Source organism: Parus major, chromosome Z, assembly GCF_001522545.3.
Source record: "Parus major isolate Abel chromosome Z, Parus_major1.1, whole genome shotgun sequence".
Classification (NCBI taxonomy): Eukaryota; Metazoa; Chordata; class Aves; order Passeriformes; family Paridae; genus Parus; species Parus major.
Window position 1 is genome coordinate 25,801,143 of NC_031799.1, and position 13,511 is coordinate 25,814,653.

At 40.3% G+C, this 13,511-nt stretch overlaps 2 long non-coding RNA genes across 3 annotated transcripts; one reads left to right on the forward strand and one right to left on the reverse strand.

The window, feature by feature from the left end:
* Nucleotides 1-2,105: 2,105 nt before the first annotated feature.
* Nucleotides 2,106-5,248, reverse strand: LOC117243712. The gene is made up of 3 exons (XR_004495543.1): nt 5,163-5,248; nt 3,632-3,745; nt 2,106-2,209 (listed from the first exon to the last, which is right to left on the reverse strand). It is a non-coding gene; the product is annotated as an uncharacterized LOC117243712 (long non-coding RNA).
* LOC107215813 lies at nt 3,639-6,057 on the forward strand. Of its 2 annotated transcripts, none has more exons than XR_004495541.1 (2): nt 3,639-3,805; nt 5,122-6,057. It is a non-coding gene; the product is annotated as an uncharacterized LOC107215813 (long non-coding RNA). The 2 variants fall into 2 exon arrangements; XR_004495542.1 differs by having other exon boundaries at nt 3,719-3,805; nt 4,335-6,057.
* Nucleotides 6,058-13,511: the final 7,454 nt, after the last annotated feature.

A 13,511-nucleotide genomic window follows, 5' to 3' on the forward strand; every position in this document is an offset into this window, starting at 1 on the left:
CCAGCAATAGTGTGGCCAGCAGGAGCAGGGCAGGGATTGTCCCTCTGTACTGGGCACTGGTGAGGCTGCACCTCGAACCCTGTGTTCAGTTCTGACAGTGATACTGAGATTTGGAGTGTGTTTGAGAGAACAGCAACAGACCTTGATGAACGGTCTCGAGCATAAGTCCTTCAAGGAGTAGCTGTGGGAGCTGGAGAGAAGGAGGCTCAGGGGGACCTTATCACTCTCTACAACTGGCTGAAAGCCAGGTGGGGGTCTTCTCCCACCTAACTAACACCCATGACAGGATGAGATGGCCTCAAGTTCTACCAGAGGAGGTCTACATTAGATACTGAGAAAAATTTCTTCACTAAAAGGGTGGTCAGGCACTGGATTAGGCTGCCTAGGGAAGTGATGGAGTCACCATCCCTGCAAATGTTCAAAAGGCTCGTGAATATGGCACTCGGGGCATGCTTTAGTGGTGAACACAGTGGTCCTGGGTTAACAGTTTGACTAAATGATCTTGGAAGACTTCTCCAAACTAGGTGATGACTACAAAAAGAAGCTAGTTTTTGTAAGCTTATAAACCCATATCTGAAAAGAATAACCTTCAAAACTCAAATGGCAAAAGGCTCTAGACATCTGTTTAGAAGTAGGCCTTTCCTTCCAGTTATGCTAGCAGCTTTCTACCATCAACTCTTCTGCCTGATTTCCTTTTCTTTGAGGTATATATCTAGCTTCTTTCTGCTCCTGAATACCCCAGTTTCCACAGTAGTCAGTGAAAACTTCGGTTTAGCCCAAAGGCAGCAAAGACAGCACCAAGTAAACATTTTGTTACACCATGGATAAAGGATCTGGGGTTGTTGCGGCTGGGTCTGGGGGTCTGTCCGACCCCCAGTTCTGCCAGCAACAATCCCAGAAAGACATCCCGAGGAGGAGCAGCCGTCCAGGGAGTTCCAGGCAGTTTCCAGCCAGGGTTAACCTTTCGGAGTGCAGCCTGAGACTTCAAGTGATCAGCTCTTTTAGAATCTTTTAGAAGTGATTTCAGCTCTGTGCAGTGATCAGCTCAGATCAGCCCAGCCAGCTCTGTCCATGGATTACCCCAGCCATGTGTAGACAAGAGACGTGTGGTGTTCCACAGGGTTCTTTATTGCAGGCTGCAGCAAAGGGGGCCAGTGACGATCTACCCCTGCGCTGGGCAAAAGCTGGGATTTTTATAGGGAAGGGGAGAATTGGGAAGGGGACCAATGGTCTGAGACTGAGATAAGATGGCCAATACCTAACAGGGAGATAACATGGGGAGCAGAAGCAGGAAGGGGTCCACAGCTGAGTCACCATGACTAAGTGGTTTTGTCTTATCTTAGGGGGCTGATCTCCATGGAGGAGGCCTGTTAGAGGACTGGGCCTCCTCCACACAGGGTAATTCAGTATTATCAAGCACCAGAAACTTCAGGAGACTGTATTAATTTTGCCAGTGGTCCAGATTTTCTGGTCCCGCAGTGTTCTCATGGCACAGACCCACTGATGGGTTAAGTAGCTCTAATTTTCTGATTCTGTCTTATGGTAATACTCTCCTTACTCTTCCATTGCCAGTCAGATTTCTCAGTTTGCCTTCCCACAGAGGGCGGTCTTCTCATTTTACGATGTTTTCTTTGCCGGTAAGGAAATGTTCACAAACACATAAACTGATCTGAGGTTAGATGAAATATGAAAGAACCTTATCAAGAGGTGTAAATAGAAGTCCTCTGCATGTGCAGCAAACACTTGATAGCCAGGCTGTCTAGTTCCCTTGCAGAGAGTCCTCACATCACTGTTTCCAGGGAAGGACTACCAGCCATCCCACTTGTCCTTAAACTCTGCCTTCAGCTGCATTGTTCTCCCATGCCAAGAGCTTGACTGCTCCTTCAGTGTGCAAATGCTCTGTGGGTCACAGAGTCTTGTCCTATCTGGAATTCTTTTCTTCTTAATACAGAAGAAACTCAACTTTCCTCTTTCTTCAGGAGTGAATAGCAATATACATTACAGAAAATTTCAGTGCTCACTAAATTAAAGAAAAATTAGAGACAGCAAATCTAAAATTTTTAAAGAAAGCATTATCTCAACAGTTTCAGAAAGGCTTTAGAAAATAATTTTTAAAATTTTTTAAAATTTATTTTTACCAATAGTTTTCCAGCATCTAAGTTTTGAGACTTCAACTTTGAGAGATTCAATACCACACACACAGCAGGATCTGAAAAAAAGTCAATGCAGAAATGAATTAGGTTTTTATATATATATATATATATATATATATATATTTATTTATTTAAAAAAAAAAAAATTCCTCCTGAGAAATAACCTCCTCTGAAAGGTGGAGTTTGTATACCCAGTCGTTAGGAGAAATTAAGCTTTCACTAATACTAGGCTGGAAAATAACTTCTCAAGGCACTTGAAGGAAGATAGCAGTCTGGTCACTTTTGCTTGAAAGCCTACATGGAGATGTCTGAGAAACCAGATTTAAGGTAAAAGAAGCAGTTTTTAAAGCCTCTGTTTCCTTCTACAGGCTTATTGTTTACTTATGCATGTGAGACTAACACTTCATTGAGGCTTATAAGTGTAGAAGTCAGTGTTCAGACTGTTCAGTCCTGCCTGTAGCCTGGTCTTTGTTAAAAAATCTCTCTTGTGGTTTTGTTATAACTCAAACGTTAAAAGAGATTTAGTTACATTTTGTTGTAGCTCTTTTGTGCCAGAAAAGCTGGCAAAACAGGCATTTTAATGTGTCATTTAATTTGAAACTTTTAAAACCATTCAGTGAACTAATCTGTAAAGGCCTCATTCATTTCTTTTCATTAAATTCCATTTCAGCTGAGTTTATCAAACCTTGCTTTCCTGGCAAAAGTGATATTCTTCATATTGTATTTGCACAATAAAATAGAAATATAGTTTATGAAAACACACATATGCTACAGATACATTTCAAAAACTTATTTCAGGGTCCCTAGTCTAAAAAGAAAAGAGCATTATAAAGTTTTACAACCTCAAACACAACAGAAAATAGAAGTGACTATAAATATCCATATTACTTTACCTCATATGAATTCTATCTAAATTGCATAGATGTCATACAAAACCACCATTCTGGCTTTAGTCAGTCTTCAAACAACGATTGTATAATTTTATTAATAAAGATACAGCTTAAACAAATCAAAACCGGGTGTTGTTTTGTGGCACTGTAAGGTATACACAAACATTTCCTTGAACATTCATTCCCGTGTCTCCCAACTGCACTGAGAAGGGGGTAGTTTTCTTTTTTTTCCACCTGAACATTTTCCACCACAAACAATTCTAATTAGTAATGGAGAAAAGTGGGAATTTAAGTCAAAAGCAGACCCAGACTTCATCCTGAAATTCAAATGGAATAAAACTTTCCTTAAAGTTTATAAAAATTTGATGATATGTTTTTTTAATAGCCTTTTTTATAATCTGTTTTGAGAATTTTTTTTTTTTAGTTTATACTGAATGTCAAGACCACAAAAAGTGTTCTGGTTCACTTCTGCCCAGCCTGATATAAAATAATGTTACTGATTAAAAATTTACTGTTATCTCTTGGAAGAAGGCAAACAATCGAGTCTATTTCCAAAATGTGAGCTGCCAGAACCGAGGGGATACTCACCTTTGTCAAGTGTCAACAGACTGACCTATGAACAGACTTTGTAGCCTCTGCTGGTTTCAGCAATACCAAGCAGATGGTAGGTCTGACTAGATTCTTTCATGTATTTGAAGAAATCTAGAAAGGAAAGAGCAACAGGAAGATTGAAAACTAAGACCTACAGTACGATTGAGAACTGTAAGTTTGTTTATCTTTTCACTTCTAAATCTAAACAAATTAGATTTCATCTGATTGCCAGTTAACAATGCTGAGAAAGAAGCAAACCCAATGTCAGCTAGTGTCTGTATTACAGTTTAAATTCTTCACAAGGCATAAAATGTGGTGCATAGACCTGTATCTGCATACCCACACAAACACACAAATTTTTGGGAATTATTGATAATTAAATAGGTGAAACATTATCTGGTTTCAAATGTCCTTCCGCGAAAGACAGATGAAGTTTTAAAAGCACACGGCATGAGTATTTTCTTACCAGGAAATGGAATCCAGTGATAATCAGTGAAAGAAATGTTTTTCCTATAAATACAATACTTTTCATGTTAAGAAAAATTCACATGCTTACCCTTTTTTCTCCTTCCTTAATTCATCTTTACACTGGTTGTTCTTACTGCTTCTTAAAGAAATGTATGTTCAAATGATTGTTCAAATGACATTTAAATCCTCAGTGCTCCCTTCAGAGCTGAATTTGTGACATATTTCATTTCAGTGGCAAGATAATACAGTATCAAGGCACAACTGCAAATTCATTGCAACAATAAGCCTGTCAAAAACGTCGGCTTGAACTAAACTTCAAGGCTGAATATCCTTGGTCAGAGGAAGTAGGAGAACATACGGGAGGCCTCTACATAAAACCCTAGGATCTGTGGCTCAAATGTATTTTGGAAAAGAAGCTGGGTGGCAAGAAAGAAACAGCAGATTTGAATAGCAGTGAGAACTTCCATGCTTTCTGAGAGCTACGAGACAGTGAAAACACAGCTCTCAATAATACTTAGTTTTAATTATTTTCTATTGCTGTAAATATTCTGTACTTAAATAGGAAGAAAGCTCATAGATTTTTTTTCCCCCTCTTTCACTTAAATAGGTCATTGTCTACAAACCTGGCTAGGACCATTCTTACTTGAGGATGCAGGTGGCACCATCTGTCCTTAGGAGCTCTGTGCCAGACAGTTCTGGCTTCACTTTGTATGTGAATTTTATTCCTGCATAAAATTGCAATATGCAGATCCTGTGAAAATAACTCTGCCCAAAAGACTCACAAATGCACATAGTGTACAAGATAACAAAGACTGCAAGGATTAATTTTATTGAATAAAAAAATGCAAAATTCTTTTTGATGTTTTCCCTTGCAGTACCTCAATCAGAATTTAAAGTTATGTCCCAGGGAAATATGGGGATCCTTTAAGCAGGGTTTTGTTTTCCTGAAGAGTACAAACATTGTCTACCTAGTACCTCTTTCTAGGTAGCCTGAGAACAAAACTTCTCTTTTGTGGCAGAGACTGATGAGACAAAACAACACAGAATTCACCTTCTGTACCTGCACTTCCAGCTCTCCAGGATGAGCCTCCTACTTACTCCAGACATTCAGAACACGGCCATTCCAGACCAGGAGTCTCCAAAAATAAATCAACTTAGTTTGGGTGCTGACCATGATGAACCTGCTGCTCTCCACAAAGTCAGCTGGGCAACTGCCTTGGAGAGGCAGGACCCAGATGGCCTCTGAGGCCATTTTCCAGATCTCTTTCCCACCAGATGGAGATCCTGAGCTGGTCTTCCCCAAGGTCCTCTGCCTCCACATTGGCGCAGGGGCATGGAATGGAGGATTCACAGAAGTGCTTTTTCATAAGAAAACAGCAGAAGACTCTGTTGTGTTAAAAATTTTGTCCTAAAATTAGTCCACCAAGCTGTAGGTGTCCAGTAGCAAGCTCCCTATTCATCAGAATAGGGAATGTTTTTTAGGAAAAAACTCTGGTGCAGCAGGACACCAGACTGGTAAAAGGATTAACTATTAAAAGTATTTATCAGTAGAGTGTATCTGGTCTCAGTTACACCCTCTGACGCCACTGAAGTCCACTGAACTTAGTCACGGGGAAACACAGCAGAGATCCACTGGGATTAAACTCTCAGTTACATCCACGCAGCCCCAGTGGATTCAGTGAAGATGCAAAAACATACACGGTGGCAAAAGTTGGCTTGTTGCTATGTATCCAGATGCAGGTGGCACCATATGCAATGGGTTTCCAGTCACTTGGCAGATGTTCACAGCTGTCCGAGAGCAGAGAAAAACTCACATAGTTAACTCACATTTGGGCAGCAGTTTGAGAAAAAATTTACATTTGTTTTGTTTTTCGGTTTGCTGATGTTATTTGTCACTTTGAAGTTTGCTGTTAATTTTGGAAAGAATAAAGAAGCCCCCTGAAAACCCAAACCTACATGATGCATGTAATTATCGATTCCACCACAAAAATGAAGGGACAGACATCCAAATTTTATGTAGCATATGCAAACATCTTCAGCTTACAGGTTGCCAAATGTTACTTACTCTCTGTTTTTCCACTCAACACCGTTGTTTTTGTTCTTTAATCTAATCTATTTATCTGTGAAGGTTTGAAAATTTCTACTCAGCATGAATTTTAGAACATCAGAAATACATACTGTTGTTTCATAGGGAACCTAAATAACTTTGTTACGATAAAGGACATGGGAGAGAGGGTAGCTTAAATGTAAACAATGGTGGCTTCATCCTTTGAAAAAGCCAAGGGAAGCTGTGTTTGTTGACAGTACTGTTTATTGCTCTGAAGATCATGAGCAACTTTCTGATCTCCGATCTGCTCAGCTCCTTTTCTTTTTTCCTCCCTTGCTCTGTCATTTCACACCAGGCCTGTGTTCAGGCAGACACAGATAATAAAATTTTCACCTAAAAAATTATCTCTGAAACATATTCTGCTTTGAAATGTTGCTTTTCCAACTACACTGGCATTTGACATCACAGATTTGAGTGAATTTTTCAGCAAACCTTGCTCATTCGGGCTGACCTACAGCCCCTTCCCAGTCACACAGATTATGTTACAGCATGCGGAGAGAGGAGTGAAAAGCACGGCCCTTTGCTGAGGAGCTCCCCGAAAGCCTGACCTGAGCACCTCGAGCGAGGGCAGTCGGGCCGATGCCCACAAACACCAAAAGGCTGAGAGACAAATTTGGCTTCTCTCTGGCGAACGGTGAAGGCTCACTGCCACCTGTGGGCAGCGCACAGCATCCGCAGCAGCGCGGAGGGCCGGAGCGGAGAGAAGGTCCTTAACTGCGACAGCTCTGCTGCTTAGACACCCTCTGTGGCTAAAGGAGCTGCAGAGACACCCATCTGCGAATGCACCGCCGTGCCTGCCTTCCAGCTCGTCCCCGTCAGAGCGAGTCACCGGGAGCTGCTCCGTCTCCAGCGGGCTTGTCTCCTGCCTGCTGGGCTATGCCAAGGCTGGTCCATGGTCTCTTCTGGTGCGTGGAGCCTCTGCGATGGCTCTGCCCGTTTTCAGTCCTCTAGCACCCCATAAAGGATCACCACAAGCATCCTTCTTACAGCCTGGATGCTACTGTCGCCAGACCTAGAAAAACTTGGGGGTAGGGGAGACTTCATGTTCTCTGTTAGAGTGAAATTGCTGATATTGTAAACATTATTAGTGGTGAACAGGACAAACGGACAATAGTTCTAGTCTCACAAACCTGGTTTTATAAAGTAATGTGGGCTAAAAGTTAGTGTTTACGGTTTTAAGATATCCTTAAAATCAGTTCTCTGGATTACATCCAGAACTTGATTGATAGACAACAAATGTTTTTTTTCAAATTATATCTTTCTGGAATGGCAACTCTGATGATCTAATTTCAATTGATGTTTTGTAGGAGGAGAATAGTTTCCACTGAATTGCTGAATATCTCAAATTAGAAGGGACACAAACATTAAGGTCATTGAGTTCAACCCCACTCTCTTTGCAGGACTACCTAAAGCTAAATCACAAGACTGAATGCTCAAAGGAAGCAATTATTTTGAATTAAAAATAATTGTCTTGACCCTAACTAATTTTTTAACATAGAGTGTCACCAGGAAAATCAAACAAAAGTAAAAGAAAAGCACTGAAGTAAGGAATAGCCTACATTAAAAAAAAACCAAAAAACCATAATTTTTTACAGCCTAAGAACTAAGTAAAGGAAACAATAGCAAGCATATATACCTGAGTTTAGACTGGTTCTGTGTGTATTATTTTATAATTATATCCTGTGAGAATTGAAGCATCTATACAAGCACATTTGCATACAGTTGTCTATAAGTTGTGAGGGCTAGCATCATACTTCATGCATTCATTTGCATTCATGAACTCACCTGTAGATTTTTCTACCCTTGAGCAAGTGAAGACAGAGCAGAGTATCTGAGCAGAATCCAGCCATACACAAACAGTCACACCGAAGTCTGTGTGCACACAACAGTCAGATTGTCTCCACTGTGCTTCCACCAAAGGAGAATTTACCTAGAATGAAACTATTTGCCCTTCAAATACCCATTAGTAGCTCACTGCATTTGGTGTTGGATGACTTTTCCTTCACAGCATCCCATCTCATACACACAGCCACAGCCGTGCTGGGGAATTGGGGTAGGGAAAAGCAACTCTCGAAACCCTCGGGTGAGCCGTGCTGTGCAGAGGGGCACGTTGTGCAACACACATCTGTTAAGAGCTTAGGCACTGGCTGCAGTGGAATCCTGCCAGACTTCTTGGCTCTGAGCAAGTTCCAAACACTGCAATAGGTATGTGATCTTATCTTCTTAATAGTGTGTAAAAACTTAGCACATTTGGACACAGTATAAATATTGTTGACAGTGTCCTTTAATGAAATTATTCATCGCAACTTAGTTCCAGCTGTACAACTCCTGCTGTGCCTCTTCCTTAATAATACATCTATAATAAATATTTACAGTGCAGTACCTGTTTTCTCAAAAGGTACAAAGATTTGTTTATGAATTCTTCTTTCAAAAAGTTAGCATTTCTTTGGCATTTCAAACTTATAATTGTTTATTATGGTTTGGGCAATATCTAAGATAGCTGTACATAAAAGGATTCAGGACATCTGTTAATCCTAGGATATTTGATTATTATTATATAAGCATAACAATTTACCAAATATTTACATGTTGAGTTATATGGAAATATGAAGTTTCCTGTTATACATATCCTTGTGAATACTAATATTTTCACCAGTATTCATGAAACTGAGCCAGAGTAAAATTCATTTCAGCTTTTCCAAGAACAAATACAGGATCAGCCATAAAAAGAGCAGGTTCTTCTAATCTAGAGGAAAGTACAAGTATATGTTTGCGTGTCATATACATATTTGCTTGAACAAAATTAGCTAAGTTTATGAAATAAGATTTATCATGTATTGTCTTACATGAATATGCTGGCTCTGAAGCCTGTGAATTGCAGGTAACTAGAAGCTGGAAGATCATGCTGGATGTTATCACTGTATGTTGATGTTCCTTCTTTTTGGTCTTCCCTAGGTCTCCTCTGATCTCCAAAACACAGGAAACATGGCTAAATTGACTTTTTCCTACCATATTACAAATACTCTTATCTTAAGCTTGTAGGACAGAGTGTGATGTGACCTGAGAGAAATTTATTCTTTTTAAAGGACAACAGCTTCTTCTGGCTTTGTATCTCAGTCACTTTCTAGACTGGGAAGTGGACTGGACAGAAGTTGCATTGTGGTCAGGCACACAGTTTGGAAGCAGAAAAAAGAGTGAATTCTTGTAAGTGGAGCAGGTGGACCACAGTACTGCATTGTTCTGCTCATGCAGTCATGGACTGAGCCTACCTAATCTTACAGCTGTTTCTTTGTTGGAGCAATTGTTACATACATCTTTCAGCAATCAGTGGGGAGATCTAACAGTAGGAAAGCAAACTGAAGCCCTTTTTCTGGTCCCAGTGCAGTCTGCATATGTTGTATTCTGCCTAGAGACCCAGCTGCCTGCTTTTACTTGCAGGTGGAAAGTCCTTTTCCTTGTTATAAAATTATAAGTAATAAGGCATCTTAAGTAATTGCAGAATTTGAAGCTTGCTTCATAATCCTCCCCAGTACACGGGAAACTGTTTCTGGTCTGTCTTCTTGGGCCCTTGCACACCTCTAAATATTGAAGTATGTGAAGGAAAGATGTATCACCCACTTTGCTGAAGAAGGATCACAGTGAGAGAAGCAAAGGAAAGAAGAGGGGTCCTAAAATAGACTTCTGAAGATTAATTTCCTCTCTTCTGTTGTCGGTACCCAAATACAAAACTTGTACTGTTGCATTTCATGTCATTTTTGAGAAGTGGTACTCTGAAATGACCAGACTGGCTCTTTGCCCTCCTGAAAAGAAATGTAGAATATACTTGGGATCAAAGTTCAATAACCAGTGGATACTGGAGAACATAGACCAAAGGTTATATAACAAAGATCCTGGACACTGGTGTATATTTTCTCCATCCATGAAGGTATAAAGCAGATAATGAGAAATAGAAGAGCTAGAAGACTTTCATCTTCCTTGAATGTTAGCTTTTTATGATTAAAGCCATCAAAAGGACTGTCTTACCTAGTGCCTGTGGTGGGAATGGCAGATACAAAGGAAGAGTGACCTTGATACTAAGACACCTGATGAAGAGCTCCTTTGCTTTGTTTCACTTCACAGTAGATATGGTAACATGGTGTGACATATTGAAGGTGAGGGTGGACATCACAGACCATGGGGAAAACATCTTACTACAAGCAGTTTGCACAGGCAAAATCATCATTTATGGAAATGCTACATAGTCAGCATACAATATATTTCAAATTGAATTAATTTTTATCCCAGATGTTGTCAGTCACAGGTTCCTGGCCTTGGTTTGACTTGGTGAAGTTGCGTATACTCTTTCTACTCATGTTGCTCCTCAGCAGGAAGGAGAGAGACCTCAAAATTTCTATGGCTGGAAACACCTCTACTGTAATGCTGCTGACTACTACCAAATTTTGTCAGGAAAATATTCTGTCTGTGGCAATTACCTACCTTACAGATATAAATCAGCCTCGGATGATATAATTATTAACAAGAAAATGCTGTCCCTGAGCTACCTATAAGTCCAAACATCTTTTGCTCCTAGTCAACCCTCCCGTCACCAGCCTAAGATGGACTCCTCTGTTTTTCAGGTTTCTACCTTTTCCACCAGGAAAATGTAATGTAACAGAGATAATGTCAGAAAAAAAGTAACATAAATACATGTGGATGCCCTTACACTTGACATTCATCATGATTTCTGCATGTTTGATTTTTCTCACTCTTTTACTGAACTTACACCTTTGCTTTTTATCTGCCTCCTTCTTTGTCAATAGCTGGTTGCAGTTTTACATACAAGAAAGAATAAAATTTTGGATGTCCTGGCAGTAATTTATATTCAAGTGATCACATAGCAGCATTTTAGATTACCTGACAAATGAGTTAACTCTAGTAATGATGAAACTCAAATGATCAGACTGAACAACTACATTAGCTACAAAACAATGTAAGTAGAAAAAAAACAACACAGCTAACCCACAGGAAAAAAAATCTCCTTCACTAACTTGCATTGGGAAATTGTTCCATCTCTGACTTGTAACTAGTAGCTCCCTTTCAAAATCCAGTTTATGTTGCTCACCAGTGCTGTCTCATCCTCATGATCACTCCCTGGTGCCCGGCTGCTCACATTGCACCATGGATCTGATCTCTTTCAAATTCCTTATCCCTGTCTCCCCTGTATTGCTTCTTTGCTGTAGGTAGAGGCCTATTCTAGAACTCATTTTTGTGACCTACTAGCCTCAGGGACTAATTCTTGCCTGCATTTCAATAAGATAAACAACACGTGCTAGGTACTCTGGTACCAAGCAGTGCAGGGATGTCATTCAATTCTACTACACTTTGAGCCTTCCAGTCTAGGGTCAGACTCACTGTAGAAGTGTCTCTACTTCTACCTGTTTGGGGTTTTTTTCCCTTAAAAATAAAACGCATTTTATAACATGTCAAGTATTTCCATCTGCATTCACATTCACTGCATGTGTGATTTTTTTCAATCATCTTTTAATTTGTTTATTTCCAATCATATCTTTAAAAAAATTATGCATGAGTGTGTGTGGTGAAGGAAAGGCACTGCTGGACATGTGGATGGTGGATTTTTGCAGTGTTTATTCTGGCCTTGAGAATGCAGAAACGAACCTGGCCGCAATTTGTCAGCCAAAAGACTATTTTTATATTGATGGTTTGTTGGTATTTTCTCAGGAGAGGTAGCAAACTGTGGAGGAGCCTAATCTGAAGCACCCTAAGGAAGAACTTGATTTTCAGAAAGTAAAAAGAAATTTTCCCTTTGGAAACAGATGTGTTGAATGGGCAGACATCCAGCTCTCCCACTCCTGCTACTGCTGGATAGGGAGCTATATGGGCAAAGATAGGCAAGCAGCAAGAGGACAGAAAATCAGTGAAGGGGTACCTGCATTTCGTTGTCCTGCAGGTCCTCTGTGCCCACATAGAATGCCCCAGCATCCAGCATATATATACAGAAATACTTGTATCATCAGAGACAATGAAGTTGTTCCTCCTGGAAGTGCTAGTGTCAGAGGCCCCCATTTATGGGAATAGCCTGGGAGCAAGGGAAATACAGACATCTGGCAGGACAGACAGATAGCTTGATCCTGAGATATGGGCTGCAGCTCTGAGATGACAAGATATTACAATTTCCATTTAAAGATGACAGACTGGACCTAATGGGATGAGGAGTAGGCCCCCATCATGCCAAGGATGTGAGTTACTAGAAAACTTCCTTTTGCTTTCATTTAAGCACACTGTAATTATGAATCTCTTCTGTCACAGCTTGTGTTTGCTGCCTTTGCCTGGGCAAGACCAATTCCTTGTTGGAATTACTCCTGTGGCAAGTGAAGTACAGCTCAGACCACTCATCTGTACCCCATAATTAGCTCTGCTTTTTTTCTTGTGATACATGAGTTCATTTTTCCCATTTCTAGCTTTTGCAGAGGAGTTCTCCATGAATTTCCACTCCTCTGTCTTTAAGTACTTTGTTGAGGACTGGACCCTAAAAGATGTCTAAAATCTTCTGCCGTAGAAAGATGAGTACAGAAAGAGTTTGGATGGATTGGGCCACAGTCTGTTACTGGAAAAGAAGCTCAATAGTCAGCTTATGCTGTCAATTTCCCTTTGGCCTGGGTATTGGCAGTGTTATCCTGAGAGTTCCTGTGGTTCCAAGCAAAACCTACTGCCCATCCATCAGCAGAATACAGGCCTTTTAATTTAGCCATGGTGATATATGTGTAACTGAACCTAACAAAAAAACACAAGGAAAAAATGCAGTTCCCCACTTCCAATCTCCTCCCCAGCCCCCCAACCTCTCTCCTTCCCTCTGCAGTGGAAAGTGAAAACAGAACTTTAGCTCTGTTTTCTCTCTCCTGGTAATCTGCTGTCAAGAGGCTGTCTGTCACTCTTTCTACCTCAATGAAAACATCATCAGCTTTTTCATTTTAAGTGTTGACTTGAGAGACAAACCAGCCCTCATTTGTACCTTAACGTTGGTCTAGAAAGTGTTTTAAGATTTCAGGTTACACTCAGCAAGCCAATGCCCAGTGGGTCTAAGGGCTTAGATGGAGCCGGCCTCTCTGCTTGGAATTTATTGATTTGATACAGTTTCTTTTCTTACTTCTGAAACACAAGCATGCAATGGTGAAGGGGGCAAGATCTTAATTAATAGAAGCATGAAATAAAACACATATGTAAAGAGAGGTAAACAAGAGGCCAGGAGCAGAAAACATGCAGGAATCAAAGTTTGCAAAAAAAAAAAAAAAAAGCAATCACATA